The sequence below is a fragment of the Oryctolagus cuniculus genome, chromosome 8 (assembly GCF_964237555.1).
Source record: "Oryctolagus cuniculus chromosome 8, mOryCun1.1, whole genome shotgun sequence".
In the NCBI taxonomy this organism is placed as follows: Eukaryota; Metazoa; Chordata; class Mammalia; order Lagomorpha; family Leporidae; genus Oryctolagus; species Oryctolagus cuniculus.
Genome location: NC_091439.1, coordinates 11,125,540 through 11,139,571, shown reverse-complemented (window position 1 = coordinate 11,139,571; position 14,032 = coordinate 11,125,540). Strand labels below are relative to the sequence as shown.

Here is a 14,032-nt window from a genome sequence, read left to right as displayed (position 1 = left end):
ATTTTGAGAGTGTCCCAGATTCCTGAAGCCCCTCCTTGAGCTCTAATGTAAGAAACTTTTTTTTTTTTTTTTTTGACAGGCAGAGTGGACAGTGAGAGAGAGAGACAGAGAGAAAGGTCTTCCTTTGCCGTTGGTTCACCCTCCAATGGCCGCCGCGGCCTGCGCGCTGCGGCCGGCGCAACGCACTGATCCGATGGCAGGAGCCAGGAGCCAGGTGCTTTTCCTGGTCTCCCATGGGGTGCAGGGCCCAAGCACCTGGGCCATCCTCCACTGCACTCCCTGGCCACAGCAGAGGGCTGGCCTGGAAGAGGGGCAACCGGGACAGAATCCGGCGCCCCGACCGGGACTAGAACCCGGTGTGCCGGCGCCGCTAGGTGGAGGATTAGCCTAGTGAGCCGCGGCGCCGGCCCTAATGTAAGAAACTTTGATCCAATCCAACCACCTCATTTAGAGATGAAGAGATTAAGGGCAAGGGAGGCTAAACGTCTCATCCAGGGTCACGTGGTTATCGACGACAGAGGTGAGACAAAAACCCTGCCCTTCCCGCTCCTCCTCTGCCGTCCTCTGCTGGCTCAGGCTGCGTGTGGCTTGTCTGTGTGCTTTACGACAAGGGCCACTCCATAGTGCAGCCCTGCATAGAAGGGCTCTAAATGCTCCACTCCCAGCAACTGGTCCAAGAGCGACTACACATGTGGGTGATTAAATACAGACCCACTGTTCTCTCTACAGAATGTTGTCTGTGTCCTTATTCGGGTACGGCTGACATCTCTCCACCCTGCCGCCCACCTCCCCCAATGCCTCCTGGTCCCTCTCAGGTCTCCCCCCCCCCCCCCCGAGACTTCATGCTTCGCCACCGCCATCCTGCGTGCAGTGCTGCCCTCTTAAACCCATCCTCAGCTTGTTTATAGAAACCCAGAAAGCCATCACCTGTTACTTCTACCATGTGAAACTCCCTTCACCAAACATGTTTATCCCAGACACCACGGTGTCTGCGATACTGTAGCTGTTCTGCCAAGTTCTGTGTTTAGCCCGCACCTAGCAAGGATGGTATAAATGTGGATTAATGGACATTTTAGGATTCTAAACTGAAAAAAAAAATACAAACAAATTTACCACCAAGTCCTGTGGTTTGTAAGAAGGTTTTTGTAAAACTCAAAAAATTTTGTTCTCTTTTTTTTGAAGTATTCTATAACAAATAGACTTACTCTTGTTCCCCTCCCCCTGCCAGGCAGCTGGTTTTTGAGTGTTTATTTATTTATTTGAAAGGCAGATGAACAGAGATCTACCATCTGCTGGTTCACTCCTCAAATGCCCACAACAGCCTGGGCTAGGTCAGGCTGAAGCCAGAAGCCAGGGCCCCCATCTGTGTCTCCCACAAAAGTAATGGGGACCTATGTACTTGAGCCATCACCTGTCACCTCCAGGCTGAGCATTAGTCAGAAACTGGAAGGGAAGAAGGACTGAGAATCCCAGGCATTCTGGTGTGGGACGTGGGCATTCCAAGTGGTGACTGAGCTGCTGTACCACATGCCCTCCCCAAGTCACCAGCATTATACACGTCCTGAACATTCGTTATTAAAATCCTGGCTCCTCCCAATGAATAATTAAAAAAAAAAAAAGCCCAGGGGACCAGCACTGTGGCATAGTAGGTTAAAGCCTCCACTTGTGGCACCAGCATCCCATATGGGCACTAGTTCGAGTCCCAGCTGGTCCACTTCCGATGCAGCTCCCGGCTAATGCACCTGGCAAAGCAGCAGCAGACGGCCCAAGGGGCTTGGGCCCCTGCACTCCTGTGGGAGACCCGGATGAAGGTCCTGGCTCCTGGCTTCAGCTTGGCTCAGCTCAGGTCGTTGCAGCCATTTGCAGAACGAACCAGTGGATGGAAGATTTCTCCACTCTCTGAGTCTCTCCCCCTCTCACTGCAAATGGCTTTCAAATAAAATCAATAAATCTTTAAAACAAAGTTTCATGTTGGGGCCAGCATTGTGGTTTGGCAGGTTAAGCCTCCGCCTGAAACACTGGCTACCCACAAGGGTGCCGGTTCACGTCCCCACACACACATGGAAGATCTGGAAGGAGCTCTGGGCTTCTGGCTTTGATCTGGCCCAGCGCAGGCTGTTGTGGCCATCTGGGGAGTGAACCAGTGGATGGAAGATTTTGCTCGCTCGCTCGCTGTCTCTCCTCCTGTCTCTGTAACCCTACCTTTCAAATAAATAAAAAATAAATCTTAAAAAAAAACCTCATGTTGTACTAAACACAAGAAATTCAGATAATCTACATGACAAAGCTTTTTTCAGATGACCTTTCTGGTGACTGTCCTTTAGACATGAAGCCATAGTACACTGTATAAAATCAGGAACATAGTCCAAGTCCTAGATATAAAAATGAGTGTTTTCACTGTATAAAATGTATTTGCTAGCTCAAAGGTAAGATGCAGGCTACTGAATTCTTCAATTATATACAACGTTGTATTCAATATTGAGTCGTTCTTGATGCTGTTTGCCATGAAATAAATTTGAAAACCAACATAAACATCCAATATTATTTTTTAAAATAAACTGAACTTTTATTATCATCAAAGTGATAAAACCAAGCTTTGCAATAATTAAGCAAAGTAACGACTTCTGTGACCTGTTGGTCACTTTAGCTCTAAAGTTTTAGAGAAACCAAAAGTCACCAGCATTAAACAGGCTTCAAATATTCATTATTAAAATCCTACATTAACTCTTTGGAGAAACCAATGATTTCACATGATTCTAAGCACAGAGACAGAAAATCAAAAGCATAGATTGGAGTTTGGATTAACAGTTACCGCAGGCCGGCGCCACGGCTCACTAGGCTAATCCTCTGCCTGTGGCGCCGGCACACCGGGTTCTAGTCCCGGTCGGGGCGCCGGATTCTGTCCCGGTTGCCCCTCTTCCAGGCCAGCTCTCTGCTGTGGCCCGGGAGTGCAGTGGAGGATGGCCCAAGTACTTGGGCCCTGCACCCCATGGGAGACCAGGAGAAGTACCTGGATCCTGCCATCGGATCAGCGCCGTGCGCCGGCCGCAGCGCACTGGCCACAGCAGCCATTGGAGGGTGAACCAACGGCAAAGGAAGACCTTTCTCTCTGTCTCTCTCTCACTGTCCACTCTGCCTGTCAAAAAAATAAAATAAAATAAAAAAAGAGTTACTGCAGTTATTCAAAAGTATCTCCTCTGTGGCCCAACTCTCATTTTAAGCAAAAACTAGATACCTAGTCTAGTTATGTGATTCTGAGGACTTGTTTTTATTAATTCCACCAACTAAAAGCAACATCTTACATAAAATATAACACAGTTGATGATATAACTCTGTTAATGCTTTTATATATTCTCTAACAAGCTAAATAATTTCAATGGGTCTCTTGTCTCAATGGAATTTCTGCTGGAATATTCCATGCCTCTGGTCAAGTTCTAGACCTTGGATATTAAAATAATAACATTTAATTCATTGAAACCAACTGACACTTATCACCTACTATATAAGACAGCATAACCCATTTTCTAGGTTAACAAGCCTTTTTATAAGTATGATTTTAATGGCTACATAACATTTTATTGCCTGGCCCTCTCCTCATTTATTTAACCATTTCCTTGTGGTTGGGCATTTAGGCCTTTTCCTTTGTGTGTATATTATACATGTCCATCTGTGGGAATAAAGCTCTTCTATAGTATTTCCTGAAGATAACTCTGACTTGAAAATGATAAATAACCAACTTACATTTTAGTAACAATATAACCTAACTTTTAAAAAAATTATCTATTTAGTTATTTGAAAAGCAGAGTTACAGAGAGAAAGCGAGAGACTGGTTCACTCCCCAAATGACCTCAGGGCAAGGCCAGGAGCCAAAAGCTTCCTCTGGGTCTCCCACGTAGATGCAGGGGTCCAAAGACTTGGGCCAGTCTCCACTGCTTTCCCATGCCTACTAGCAGGGAGCTGGATCAGAAGCAGAGCAGCTAGGACTTGAACCAGTGCCACAGGGGATGCCAGCATTGCAGGCGGTGGCTCAACCCACTATACCACGATGTCAGCCCCCAACCTAACCTTGTTTAAGTTTTATAAAAAGTCACTTAAATAACTATTGTCTTATGCACTTAATCACGCTAACTAAAAAAGAATTATAAGATGCTGCATTTTGAATGTGGCCCTGCAAAACAACATGTTGGAAACTTAACCCTCAATGCAGTGGCGCTGGGAGGTGGGCCCCAAGGAGACTTGATCCAGTCATGGGGGCTCCACACTCATGAGCAGTTTGTTATGAAAAAGGGTGAGTTCAGTCCCTTTCTGTTCCTCTCTTTCCTCATCCTCCTCTGCCTCTCCCCTCCCCACACCATCACCGTGGATGGCACTGCCTTCCCTGGGACTTACCAGCCTTCACGACTACAAACCAGAACTTCTCTGCTCCTTATCAGTGCCCCAGCCTGACGAATAAGAAGAGAATAAGAGCCAGAGGAACAGAACAGACCAAAAAAAAATCCAGAGCAATGGTAGCAGATTTTTCTATTCTCAATGATCTTCAGAAATTATTTCCTTCAAACAGCAAAGACCTCATTTAAAAAAAAATGAAGTGATAGATTTTCAATTCATTGGGTATACTGTTGCCTTTGCTGTTTGCAGCTCATGTTCAATTCAGGCAAAAATCAATCCTGCTGCTCACAGCTTTTGGGGATGATAAAGATAGAAGAGGCCAGTAGTATCTTCAAAGGGAAGATTTGCTCTGACCAAGCCTCAGGTTTTTCTCTTGCCATCATTTTAAAACAATTGGCTTTTTTTTTTTTTTTGCAGATTTATTTGTTTATTTATTTGAAAGTCAGAGTTACACGGAGAGAGAAGGAGAGGTAGAGAAAAAGAGACAGGTCTTTCACCCACTGGTTCACTCCCCAGTTGGCCGCAAAAGCCGGAGCTGTGCTGATCTGAAGCCAGGAGCCAGGAGCTTCTTCCAGGTCTCCCACGCAGGTGCAGGGGCCCAAGCACTTGGGCCATCTTCCACTGCTTTCCTAGGCCATAGCAAGGAGCTGGATCGGAAGTGGAGCAGCCTGGACGTGATCCGGTGCCCACATGGGATGCCGGCACTGTAGGCAGTGGCTTTACCTGCTCTGCCCCCACGCTGGCCCCAACAATTGGCTTTTCTAAGTTACTAGTTTATTAAAAACCTCACCCCAAAAAATTTATAAAAATACAAAAAGAAACATAAAAGTCTGAAAAAATCTAAAAAAAAAAAAAGTTTCCTCCTAAAATAGTGATATGGTTAAAGGTAGGAGCTTAACTGGATATGTGCAGCCCTAACCTCCATACCACACCTGATAGGTACTCAGCAAAAACTGGCTGAAGCAATGGTTGAATAGGAAAGTACATTTCAAAGTAGCTCTTCATCTTAAGGGTTTCTTCATCTCACTTGTCTCAAAAGCTTTCACGGCATACCGTGAGGTTACTTAAATCTCTAAATCCTTACCCCTAGGGGTAAAGCTAGAAATGTGCCATGGGACTCCAAATCCCATTAGGTTGGCAGATACCAATGCCATCTTACTAGTTAAAGTGATCAGCTTAAGTTAATAACTGATTATAAAGATAGGATTAAGTGTCAAAGGGATCACATAAATAAGACCGAGTGTCTGCCAATAACAATAGATAGAATTAAAAAGAAGAGAATGATCCAACATGGGAAGCAGGCCACACAGCAGACTCATAGAATGACAAATTCCCTAAATAGCACTCTGGCCTCAGAATCAGCCCTTAAGGCATTCGGATCTGGCTAAAAATTCCTTGAGAGCAGTTCAGGCATGGAAAGCCAAGATACTGTGGCAAAAAATGACCTAAATGAAAGATCTCTGTGAGTGAGATCCCAGCAGAAAGAAGGGACCATCAAAGAAGGAGGTACCTTTCTCTGAAGGGGAGAGAAAACTTCCACTTTGATTACGGCCCTAAATAGTGTCAGAGTTTGTGGACTCAAGAGGCTTCCATAGCCTTGGCAGCTCATGACAAGAGCCTTGGGTGATTACTGACGTCATAAATAAGAGTGTCAATTGTTAAATCAACAACAAGAGTCACTGTGCACTTACTCCCCATGTAGGACCTCTGTCCTTAATGTGTTATACTATGAGAATTAACAGTAAAACTAGTTTTCAAGCAGTACTTTATACTTTGTGTGTCTGTGTGGGTGCAAACTGTTGAAATCTTTACTTGGTACAGAGTTGATCTTCTGTATAAAAAGATAATTAAAAATGAATCTTAATGAAGAAAGGGATGAGAGAGGGAGTAGAAGGTGGGATGGTTTGGGGATGGGAGTGTGGTTATGGGGGGAAGAACTGCTATAATGCAAAAGTTGTATTTATGAAATTTATATTTAGTAAATAAAAGCTTTCTATTAAAAAGTCTCTAAGTCCCTAATTGTCATGAAATCCTTTATTTGAAATGCTGAAGTTCCTAAAACCTACTGTAAAGGTTGTATGTAAGGGTTGGCATTGTGGTGTATCAGAAAAAGCCTCTACCTGCTATGCCAGCATCCCATATGGGCACCAGTTTGTGTCCTGGCTGTTCCACTTCAGATCCAGCTCCCAGCTAGTGGCCTAGAAAAAGCAGCAGAAGATGGCCCAAGTGTTTGAACCCCTGCCACCTACATGGAAGACCTGGATGAGGCTCCTGGCTTCAGAGTGGCCCAGCCCTGGCCATTGTAGGCATATAGGGAATGAACCAGCAGATGGAAGCTCACTCTCTCTCTCCCCTTCCTCACTCTGATTCTCGAATAAATAAATAAATATATATATAAAGACTTTACAGATGTGGAAACATTTTCCACTTGTCACAGATCTTAGTAGTCTGATGATAGAAATAGAAAATATAGATGCAGCATTAGAAATATTTCTGAATTACCAGGAGACACATTTCTTTCTGTAGAATGCCAATACAATACCCCAGAAAACAGGTGGACAGCTTTCATAATCATACAGGAGTAAACTCAAGACATAATGTGATAAACATAGGGAAAGCCATTCAAATATAAGAAGAAAAATTCGTGAAAGATAAATGGTCCCACGATAAGTTATATGTTATTTCTCCAGGACACCTGAACACAGAAAGGTCTACAGCAGCCACTTTGCAAGGAGAAGCTGCCGCCTACCATGAAGCTTTGCCTGCCACTCTACAATGGGGCAGTTCCACAGACTGCACACAGAGAGAGTCTTTTCATCGGGGACTGCAGAGAAGGAAGAAAAACTTTGGGATTTCACATCAAGATGTCTCATGAAAGGGATTCAAGTGCAAAATTCAAACAGGGCACAACGGATGGTTGTTTTGGCGATCGTGGGAATATTGTGCAATGGAAGAAAAAGAAGACAAGAACAGATGGATGCCACGAAAATCAGACAAAGCCTGCTTTGTGGATGATGGATAATCCAAGTGACCACCATGGGCTTTGGAAACAATGTAAAATCCAAGACGGAAAGGTGAACTGTGCTGTGGACCGCTGTCATGTACTCTTCAAATGTTTCCGTGTTCGGGTTCTTAAATCATATCTGCCAGCATTTCAATAGACCCGAAGCAAACTGAGTGGCCCGTGAAATCTGCTTTCTTCAGGAAAGGCATTGGCAGAACTCAAAGACAAGGGGAAAACTCAACAAGGAGCAGAGCTGCCTGTCAATCTTCCTTCCTGCAGCGTGCAGGAAGCTGCATGCAGCCCCAAGCCCTGGAGGTTAAGGTTCAAGGATGCAGAGACAGCAGAGGTCACTCTCTTGGGGCTGGACTCCGCCCACTCTTAGGGGCTGGACTCCGCCCACTTCTTGAGGAAGTCAATGAATGGATGTGTTTGCAAACTGTGTTACTCCAAACTTGTTTAAAAAGTAAATGGAGATGAGAAAATAACAGAAGAAAAATCACTTAAAAGTATTTCACTGTGGTTTGTAGTTACAAAAAAAAAAAAAAGCTCTAGTTGTTGCTTAAAACCCTGGTTTTTTGAAAGGTAAGTGGCATGTTGATTATGGTGTGAGTCTAGAGATGAAATCACAGAACGGATTGCAGGAGGCATTTGGTTTGGTGGCTAAGAAACCGTTTGACACAACTGCATCCCACACTGGTGCATTTGGCTCTGATAACAGCCTCGGACCCCTGACTCCAGCTCTCTGCTCATGATGACCTTGGAGGGTGCAGGTGATGGCTTAAACATACGGGTTCTTGGGAGTCTGCATTGTGGTGTAGTGCCTCAGTGCCTTTCGGTGCCGGCATCCCGTATGAGCACTGGTTCGCGTCTCCACTGCTCCACTTGCAATCGCCCTGCCAACGAGCCTGGGAAAGTAGAGGAGGCCCTGGTGCCCACATGGGACACCCAAATGGAGTTCCAGGCTCCTCACTTTGGCCAAGCCAGCCCATCGCAGCCATTTCTGGAGTGAACCAGCAGATGAAAGATCACTCTTTTAAAAAGAAATTATCTATTTTGAGAGGCAGTGAGAGAGGCTTTCATCCACTGGTTCACTTTCCAAATGTCTGCAACAGCCAGGGCTAGGCCAGGCTGAAGCCAGGATTCAGGAGCTCCATCCAGGTCTCCCAGGCAGGTGCAGGGGCCCAAGGACTTGGGCCATCTTCACTGCTTTCCCAGGCCACAGCAGAGAGCTGGATCAGAAGTGGAGCAGCCAGGTCTGGAACTGGGATGTCAGTGTCGCAGGCAGAGGACTGACCCTCTATGTCACATCAGCCCTGGAAGAGTTCTCTGTTTTTAAAATGTATTTAAAATAAATAAATATGTGTGGGAAAAAAATGGGTTCCTGCCACCCACATGGGAGCTCTGGATTGAGTTTATAGCTCTGGCCCCAGTTTAGTTTTAGGATGCTATAGGCATTTGGGTAGTAAGGCAGCAGACAGAATTCTCTCTCTCTCAAATAAATAAATAAATAAATAAATAACTCAAAATATTCTTTTTTAAAAAAGGGCAGATCAATAGGAGGTATTGTAGGTTCAGGTAATAGACTATATTCTGGCTCATAGTCCCAAGACCTGTCCTTTAGAAATATTCATTGATGAGTAAGTGAAATGTTAAGCATTCAGTTGTCAAGCAATTCAAATCACATAGATAGATCAGAATTCCTGATGAATGAAGAGGAGACCAGCAGATAGTCCTGGGCAATAAATCTATGTACAGCTGACAGTAACTGTAATATCATGTGTGAGAGGCACTGTGTCAGGCAAGAACAGAGAAGGAAAGCCTTATGGGACTTCCAGAAGAAAGCATTTCAGGGGCCAGCACTGTGGCTTAGTGGGTAAAGCCACCGCCTGCAGCTCCAGCATCCCATATGGGCACCAGTTTGAGTCCCGGCTGCTCCACTTCCAGTCCAGCTCTCTGCTATGGCCTGGGAAAGCAGTAGAGGACGGCCCAAGTCTTTGGGCCCCTGCATCTGTGTGGAAGACCCAGAAGAAGCTCCTGGCTCCTGGCTTCAGATCAGCACAGCTCCAGCCTTTGTGGCCAATAGGGGAGTGAGCCAGCAGATTGGAGATATCTCTCTCTCTAGCTCTCCTTCTCTCTGTGTAACTCTTTCAAATAAATAAATAAACGTTAAAAAAAAATCGATGAGCTGCGTTAATGCAATTAACGCATTGCATTAGCTGCAATGTAAGTGAAGGAAAAAGTGGGCCAAGAATTGAACACTGAAATTTAGAAATCGTTGGACAATGGATGGAGATAATCTGTCCCAGCTATTCTGGAAAGAGAAAACTGCAGCTCCTGAGAATTAAATAAATTGGATACTCAAAGTCACACAGCCAATTAGGAATAGAATTGGGTCGAGAGCCAAACATTGAGCACGGACCCTCTGAAGTTAGTCCCACACCATGATACTCATTCATTGAGGGGACTCCAAAGGAATCGCATGAGTGTATACAAAAAGGAATAAACTTCAACAGAAGAGTTATACAACACAATGACATACAGGGGTGCAGATTGCAAGGCAGAGTCCATGCAATCAAATCCAATGTAAACCAGGGATGGCCAGGGTCAAAACACACTTCCCACAGAAATCTTCTCAGCTCGTCAAAGGAATTTCCAATGGATTCTATTTTACTAGACGATGCCCATATAAATAATAAGCAAGCAAATACAAGCCGCTTAACCTATGTTACTACTAATGTGGACACTCGGGGGCTAGATCATGGTGATCTGATTTCCCAACATCTCTCCCTCACATGTTCCCAACAGAGGCAGAAGGAGTATATATTTTACATGCAATTTTAGTAAATCAAATATTTAGGGAGCCAAAAGTATGTGTGTGTGTGTGTGTGTGTGCCTGTCCACGTACACACACACACACACTCACACACACACACGACCCCTAAACCATTCAGATATAAAAAGGCACTTTATTTATTTAAGAGAGAGCCCTCACTCCCAAGTGCCGACAGACACAGCGAGGGGAGGCCAGCACTGGGAACTCAACCCATGGTCTTCCAGGTGGGCGGTAAGGACCCAAGAACCTGAGCCAAAACCTTCCACCGCCCAGGGTCTGAATGAGGAGAATCAGAAACTGGGATGGAGCCCAAGTGGACCCAGGGTATCCTGACCAGTCGCTCTCTAGGCCAAGCCTGCCCCTAGCCGAAGTTTTAGTCGTCCCCATTCAAATGCACACCTCCGAAGAAGCTGGATCCATGTAGACGAAGCGCACCTTGCTGGAAACGCCGGCTCTGCCGCTCTCAGACTAGGAGGTGAAGGTCTCTAAATGGAGCAAGAACACAGTAGGGGGAGACAAAATCTGCAAGGGAAAGGGTGCAGGCTGGTGCTGCCTCACACCGGACAGCAAAATGTAAGGGAAAGAGGCGCAGAGAGGAGGCAGGGTACGGATGTATAGCAAGACTGAATTATTCAGAGGAAGTAAATCCGCAGAGGTGGGTGACCAATGGCCGTCATGCACACAGACCCCAAGGGCCCGGCCCCTTTATAGCTTAGGTGGGATGAGGGTAGGGGGCGGCAGGCAGCGGGGTGAATTCCTCCATATTGGTCTTTCAAGTGGCCCAAGGGCCTCCAAACCCAGGGAAGAATGAGCGGGTGGGATGTAAAGACATCAGATTGTGAGACAGAATTGAGATTCAAGGACAAGCAATAAATTCCGATATTACCTCTCTTTTGGGCAATGAGCGAGAGTGGCCGAGGCTTATGTCTTTGTCCCATCAAGATAGACCAGCTCCCCTATGGTCAAACCAAGAACCCAACAGTTAGCAGAGGACCGAGAGGAAGACGGCCAGGCCACTTTTCCCGGGAGAGGGTGAGCACCGAGCAGGCACCCGGCCAGCTCAGCCTGCAGAGAGAGCGGAGAAGGGCGCAGAGCCGGGACGCGCAGAGGGGACAGGCCGGCTGCGGGCTCTGACTTTCCCGACTTGCGGGTGTCAGCACCTGGACACGCGCCGCTCCCCCCACCCACTCCCTAACCCCCGCTGCCCTTCCTCGAGATAGGGAGGAGATGGAACAGGTATCGGGACGCAGGCGGCCGGCTTATCTGATAGCGTCGCTCTCCCCAGCGCATAGCCCCTGCTGGCCACCCCCACCCCGCACCCGAGTACCCAGCTGGGGCCCAAGCCAAACAGCCTCCCGCCGCAGGTGCAGCTCCGGGGAAAGCCGAGAGCCCGACTGGTCAGCTGCGCCGGAGGGCGTCTGCCGCGGGGCCGGGGCTGCGGGGAGCCGCGAGCCGCGCACGCCCTCTGCTGGCCTGGGCTGCACCTTGCGCGCCGAGCTCGGAGCGCTCGGCGACCCTGGGGTCCCCCGCGCCGTCGCGACTGCAGGATCCGTGCCTCTGCGGCGGTTGGAATTGGCGCCAGTTGAAGAGATCCACACTCTCAGCCCCTTCCGAATCCTGCGTCCGATAAGAGCAGAGCCAACAGGAGGGGATACTGGAGCCCCCCGTGCCGCCCCAGGTGCCCTCCCAGATGGCCTGAGAACCCAGGGCCGCCAACAGCCTAGTTTGCTCGGAGTTCATGAATTCCGAGGGCGCCAGGGCCACTTAGAGCATTGCTGGGCACCCAGCGGGATGCCGGAGTGCGGGGGTGGGAGGGGGTTGGGAGGAGCGCCAGCCTAGCTAATTTGACAAAGAAGAGCTAATCTGCTTTTTAAAACAAAACATTAAAATGTTTCTCTTTCTGCTGTCTTTGCCCTACCTCTCTTCCTGTACTGCATCTAGGGAGGCAAGAGTTTTAAGTTAGAAACAGTAAAATTGTGGCCGGTCCCGGGGCTCACTTGGTTAATCCTCTGCCTGTGGCGCTGGCACAACAGGTTCTAGTCCCAGTCGGGGCACCGGGTTCTAGTCCCGGTTGCTCCTCTTCCAGTCCAGCTCTCTGCTATGGCCTGGGAGTGCAGTGGAAGATGGCCTAAGTGCTCGGGCCCTGCACCCGCATTGGAGACCAGGAGGAAGCACCTGGCTCTTGCCTTCGGACACAGCCGCCATTTGGGGGTGAACCAACGGAAGGAAGACCTTTCTCTCTGTCTCTCAAAAAAAAAAAAAAAAAAAAAGAAGAAGAAGAGAAACAGTAAAATTGTATCATAAAAACAAGAAAACAAACCAGGCCTTGCATCTTCACATGACGACTATTAAGGCTTATGGGCGGTTGTGTGATTGGTAACATAGTTAGCTTTTTCTTTTCTTTTCTCTCTCTCTCTCTCTCTCTCTCTCTTTTTAATTTTAGATTAAGAGGCAGAGAAGTAGATAGAGAGATGGACAGTGAGACCTCTCATCTGCCGGCTCCCTCCCCAAATGGCCACAACAGATGGAGTGGTGCAGAACCAGAGGTGACAGCCGAGAGCCCTCCCGGAGTCTCCCACGTGGGTGTCACAGACCCAGCTACTAGAGCTGCGGCTGCTGCCCCTCAGGGTGTGTGTGAGCAGGAAGCTTGAATCAGAAATGGAGCTGGAAAGACCTTTTTCTTTTTCTAAAGATGTATTTTTTAAGTATTTGAAAGGCAGGGTTATAGACAGAGAGAGGGAGAGAGAGACAGAGAGGTCTTCCATCCGCTGGTTCACTCCCCAAATGGCTGCCACGACCAGGGCTGGGCCAGACCAAAGCCAGGAGCCAGGAGCTTCTTCCGGGTCTCCCACGCAGGTGCAGGAGCCCAAGCACTTGGGCCATCTTCCACTGCTTTCCCAGGTGAGCTGGATCAGAAACGGGGCAGCCAGGACTGGACTGCCTCAGGCTGCTCTGCCCTCCCTGGACTCACCCGCAGTGCCAAGAATGTAAGGGGCTCTTGACTGAACTCAGAGCCAGTCCAGGGTCCAGCCATTTTGCCCACAGCTGGGACAACCCTTCCCTGGAGAGAGCACAGGAAAAACCGAGCACCCACACTGCATGGGGCATCGTGAGCTCTCATCCCTTTTGTGGCCAGGCCTCTAGAACACTTTGGAAAAGGACAGCCAGGGCCTCGGTACCACCATGTCTCCTTTGTCCCTACAGGGGAAAAACTATTGCTTTCGCCAGGGGAACCCGAATCATCAGAGAAGAGGCATGGCGCGACCACATGACATGCTGGAGTGTATCTCAGCTTATGACCCTACTTTCTCAACCAGGTGCTGTGTGTTTCTGGAGGAACTTGGAAGCTCACCAACTGACGGAAACCAGTGACCCACAAGGTGGCACGGCCGCCCCTAATGCAGGTTGGATGCAGGGTGCAGAGGAGTTCCACACAGCGTGGGCCTGTCCAGAACAGCGTGGGGTGTAGCACCCAGAAGAGGAGGCGGACAGAAGAACTGTGGAGACCTGAGATAGAAGCAGAGGGAACTTGCACATCGGTGTGGTGCCCCCCAGTAGCCCTGCAGGGCGTCGCTGGATCAGAGAGCCCCAAAGGGCCACAGCGGTCTTTGGGGCTGGAGTTCTTCCTAACTACCCCTAGCGGATAGTGGATGCTGTTCCCAGGGAATATAAAGCAGGCAGGTTCTAAGTGGCCCAGAGTGTGCTTCTTTGGGCTGTGTTGAAAACAATTGGATGTGTAGTTTTGACTTTGGTGTTGGCGGGTTTTTGAGCTAACAAGTCCCTGGTTACAGGCCCATGCAAAAGGG

General features: G+C 48.0%; 1 long non-coding RNA gene across 1 annotated transcript; it reads right to left on the bottom strand.

The window, feature by feature from the left end:
• Window positions 1-10,624: 10,624 nt before the first annotated feature.
• On the bottom strand, window positions 10,625-11,457 carry LOC127483252 (uncharacterized). The gene is made up of 2 exons (XR_007909350.2): window positions 11,113-11,457; window positions 10,625-10,711 (listed from the first exon to the last, which is right to left on the bottom strand). It is a non-coding gene; the product is annotated as an uncharacterized lncRNA (long non-coding RNA).
• Between the last annotated feature and the right edge of the window lie 2,575 nt (window positions 11,458-14,032).